Consider the following 5,607-nt stretch of genomic DNA (forward strand, 5'->3'; position numbering starts at 1 on the left):
GCTTTCTACTCCCATAAAGATTTACACCCTCGGAAACCCTGTACAGGGTCGCTATGGGTCGGAACCAACTCGATGGCACTTAACAACAACAACATGGACAGTTGAACTTTGACAAAGGACTGAAATGCATTAAATGGGGAGGAGATCATTTCTTTAACAAATTGTGTGGACAAAACTGGATACCCATTTGCAGAAGAATGAAACAGGCCCACTATCTCACACCATATATAAAAATGAACTCAAGATAAATGAGACCTGAATGTAAACTCTTAGAACGTAAAAATCATCAATGAAAAAAACAGAAACAGACTTAGAGGTCCTAATGCATATATAAATACTCTATCAACCATAGCTGAAAATATATAAACAACAGCAGACAAACTTGATGACTGAGACCTCCTAAAATTAAACAACTATGTATATGAAAAGATTTCAATAAAAGAGTAAAAGATAACCCACAGTCTTGGGGGGAAATTTTTGGCAGTGGAATATTGGACAAGGGACTAATCTCTTAAATTTATAGAAACCTTCAACACTTCAGCAATAAAAAGACAAAACTCCAATTTAAAAATGGGCAGAGAACATGAACAACACTTCACCAGAGAAAACATATAGAAAGCCAACAAACATATGGAGAAATGTTGGCAATCATCAGCCATTAGAGACATTCAAATCAAAACAACAATGAGATATATCATCTCACTCCAGCATTAACAGCAAAGTTCAAAAGAACAGAAAACAATTAATGCTGGTGAGGCTGTGGAGAGACTGGAACCTCATTCACTGCAAATGGGACTGTAAAATGGTACAACCACTGGGAAAATCAATATGGCATTTCTGCAAAAAGTTGGAAATAGAAATACCATATGACTCAGCAATTCTTCTACTTGATATATCCCAGGGAAATAAGAGGCATGATGCACACCCATGTTCATAGCAGCAGTATTCAAAACAGCAAAAAGATGGAAACCACCTAAATGCCCATTAATGGAAAAATGAATAAATAAACTATGGTACTTACATACGGTTGAATACTATGTACACAAGTTAAAAAACAATGATGCATCTATGAAATACCTCATAAAAGGGATGAACCTGGAGTACACCATGCTGAGTGAAATTAGTCAGTCACAAAAAGACAAACATTGTATGAAACCAATTTTGTAAAAAGTCAAGAAAATATTTTCACACTTAAATAAACTTTGATTGATGTTCACCAGGAAAGTCAAGTACTATAATAAATTAATAAATTGTGCAGAGACCTGGAGTTAGAAAATCAAAAGAGAAAAATATGCGTCAGCATTTCTCAAGCTGAAAGAACTGAAGAAAAAAATGTAAGCCTTGAGTTGCAAAAGTGAAGGACTCTATTGTCAAAATATTGAATAACATAGGAAGTAGCAAGAGAAGGTGGAAAAATACGCAGAATCACTGTTCCAAAAAGAATTGGTCAATGTTCAACCATTTCAGTAAGCAGCATATGACCAAGAAATAATGGTACTAAAGGAAGAAGTCCAAACTGCATTGAAAGCATTGATGAAAAGCAAGTCTTCAGGAATTGACAGAATACCAATTGAGATGTTTCAACAAATGGATACAAAGCTGATTTGGAAGACAGCTACCTGACCAACGGACTGGAAGAGATCCATATTGTTGCTCATTCCAAAGAAATGTGTACAATTATTGAATAATACCATTAATATCATATGTAAGTAAAATTATGCTGAAGATAATTTTAAAATGTTTGCAACATTTGGAAGCCATCAAGGCAAGCAATCAAGTCCCTTCAAGACAAACCCCCCTTTAAGACTGAAACTCAAAGGGAACACATAAGCAAGCATGTAAGCTTGCTGATGACCACATTGGTCTACTGGTGAGTAGAAGAGAGGAAAATGTAGTAATGAAGAAATGGGCTGAGTTCAACCACATTCCATAGACTCCCATTGACCTGGAAAGAGAGGGACTGAGAGCTGGCAGCCAGGAGTAAGACTTGCAGAATGTGTCTTTGGCAGCTGAAATTATTATATATGTCTGAGTGTTTAAAAAAAAAGAGAGAGCTAAAATGAACAGATAGAAATACTGTTAACTGATGGTACATGGAGAGGATTAAACTCATTGTAATGAAACAAAGTATATGATTTGTTGAATGTAAAACTGATAATCTGCCCTGTAAACTTCCACTCAAACCACAATAAAAACTTAAAAAAAAATTTTTTTGCGGCATAAAATTTCAGAAATTTAATCTGTTTTCAAAAGAGGTATGGACGAGGGATATCATTGCTGACGTCATATGGACCTTGGCTGAAAGCAGAGAATGTCAGAAACATGTTTGCCTGTACTTTAGTGACTATGCAAAGGTATTACATTGTGTGGATCATAGCAAACTATGGATAACATTGCAAATAATGGGAATTCCAGAGCACTAAATTACGTTCAGACGAAATCTCTACATAGACCAAGAGGCAGTTATTCAAACACAACTAGGGGACACTGTGTGGCTTAAAATCAGGAAAGATGTGCATCAGGATATTATCTTCCCATCATACTAATTCAATTTATATACTGAGCAAATCATCTGAGAAGCTGTACTACATGGAGAAGAAAAAGGAATCAAGGTTGGAAGAAGACTTGAAGCACTTACAGATGAAGATCAAAGACTATACAGCCTTCAATATAGATAACACCTCAACATAAAAGGAATATCCTCACAACTGCACCAACAAGTAGCATCAAGAGAAATAGAGAAAAGATTGGAGTTGTCAAGTATTTAATTTTACTTGGATCCATAATCAGCATCCATGTAAGCAGCAGTCAAGAAATAAAATAACGTATTGCATTGAACAAATGTGCTGCAAAAGACCACTTTAAAATATTAAGAAGCAAAGATGTCACTTTGAGAACTAAGGTGCATCTGACCCAAGCCATGGTATTTTGAATCATCTTATATACATGCAAAACATAGACAATGAATAAGGAAGACTAAAGAAAAAAAAAAATTGATATCTTTGAATTTTGCTGTTGGTGAAGAATAATGAATATATCATGGACTGCCCGAGCAAACATCTGTCTTAAAAGAAATACAGCAAGAATGTTTCTTAGAAACAAGGATGGTAAGACTTTGTGTGATGTACTTTGGACATGTTATCAGGAAAGATCATTCCCTGAAAAAGGATTTCACACTTCATAAGTTAGAGGACCAGCAAAAAAGAGATGACCCTCAACCAGATGGATTAACACAGTGACCACAGCAATGGATTCAAACAAAGGATGACACAGGACTTGGCAGGGGTTCATTAAGTGGCACATAAGTTTTCTATGAGTTGGAACTGACTAAACAGCACCCCACAACAACAACAGTAATTAAAACAACAATACAGAATATTAGCAAATATTAAAATGTTAGACAATACTATTTGTTGAAGAAGGAATATACTATTGATGAAAATATAAATTAGATTTCTATTTGTCCTTGGGATTTATGTGTATTCATAATCTAAGGATACATCATTTTATCTATTTTGGAAAGTTCTCACTTATTGTCTCTTAATATAGTACCCATTTCTTCCCATTCTCTTTTCTTCTACTGGAAAATCAATACGATGTCTGTTAGTCCTTCTGATGCTGACATGGTCAACATTTTGTGTATTTTCCATCTTTGTAACTCTATGCTACACACTGAGTACTTTCTTCAGATCTTTCCAGCTTGATGACTCTTACAAATTATCTAAATTAACTGCTATTTAGTCCTTCTGTTGCATTTTTAATATTATCTTATAATTATTAAAAGTCCTACTTGTTTTTTTTTTTAAAAAAAACAAACAAACTCTGTTAGGTCTTCTTTGTATGTGTGTTCTTAATTGCATCTTGTTTCTTGAGCATTTAAAAATTATTTATTTTATATTTTCTACCTGATTTCTCCATTATCTGAAAATCCCGGAGGTCTAGTACTGCTGCTTTCTCTGCTTACTTTCACTCATAGAAATATGTTTTGCCCTATAAAATGCAATTTTATGTTCAAGCAGGCTTTATATCCATAGGAATCTTATGCAGCCTGGGTTAAGATGAGTCTCTTCAGAAAGGATTTGCATTTGCTTCCATTGTTGTTGTTGTTAGGTGCCATCGAGTCGGTACTGACTTATAGCAACCCTATGCAAAACACAACGAGACTCTGCCTGATCCTGGGCTAAGCTCACAACTGTTGCCACGCTTAAGTGCATTGATGCTGCCATATTGCCAATCCATCTCCCTGGGGGTCTTCCTCTTTTTCTCTGACCCTACCCTACACCTCACCAAACATGATATCCTTCTCCAGCGACTGGTCCTTCCTAATAATATATGCGAAGTATGAGAGACAAAGTCTGGCTATCCTGGCCACCAAGGAGCACTCTCGCTGCACTTCTTCCAACACAGATCTGTTGGTTCTTTTGGCAGCCCATGGCACTTTCAATATTCTCCTCCAACACCATAACTCAAATGCATCAGTTCTTCTATGGTCTTCCTTATTCTATGTCCAGCTTTCACATGCATATGAGGTGATTGAAAATACCATGGCTTGGGTCAGGCACACTTTAATCCTCAAGCTAACATCTTTGCTCTTCAACACTTTAAAAAGGTCTTGTGCAGCAGATTTGCCTACTGCAATATGTCGTTTGATTTCTTGACTGCTGCTTCCGTGAGTGTTGATAGTTGATCCAAGAAGAATGAAGTCCTTGACAACTTCAATCTTTTCTCTGTTGATAAGAATGTTGTTTATTGATCCAGTGGTAAGAATTTTTGTTTTATTTATATTGAGATGCAATCCATACTGAAGGCTGTGTGTGGTCTTTGATCTTCATCAATACGTATTTTAAGTCCTCTTCACTTTCAGCAAGCAAGGTTGTATCATCCGCATATCGCAGGCCGTTAATGATACCACGTTTTTTCTTCACAGAACCCAGCTTCTCTGATTATTTGCTCAGCATACAGGTTGAATAAGTATGGTGAAAGAACACAACCCTGGCACACAGCTTTTTCATTTTAAGCCATTCCTAGAATGTAGTAACCTAGAACCGTTTCATTTCAACTGGTTGTAGTAGTGTTTTCTGGATCCAGTAGGTAGTAAAGATTACAATTGCTTGAGAAAAGGCCTGTAGTTATAAATTCACAGAAGATACCTTTTTCCCACCGTGTGCCCAAGTCAAGCTAGAGAAGGTGCCTTATTGCCTTGTTTTCCTGCTTGTTACTTTCTAGTTCACCTTTTCTTGCAGTTATTGTACTTGAGGGTTCCAGTTTCACGTGAAGGTCATGATTCCACTCTGGCCCATGGCCTTATCTTCACATGACTGTTAAATGCAGACCATCTTGGTTATCTGGCACAGCAAATATTCCCAAGGGGCATCTGTGGCTTCAACGACTACCCCCACCCCACTTCCCTTGGTACAGTTTTATCTATTTTTATCTATTTTGGTGCCATCGAGTCGGAACCAACTCATAGTGACCCCATGCACAGCAGAACGAAACAATGTCCGATTCTGGGCCAACCTCACTACTGCTGCCACACTTTAGTCCATCAATGATGCCACCTGGCCAATCCATCTCGTTAGGGGTCTTCCCCTTTTTCTCTGACCCTCC

This window comes from Chrysochloris asiatica, unplaced genomic scaffold, assembly GCF_000296735.1.
Source record: "Chrysochloris asiatica unplaced genomic scaffold, ChrAsi1.0 scaffold00055, whole genome shotgun sequence".
In the NCBI taxonomy this organism is placed as follows: Eukaryota; Metazoa; Chordata; class Mammalia; order Afrosoricida; family Chrysochloridae; genus Chrysochloris; species Chrysochloris asiatica.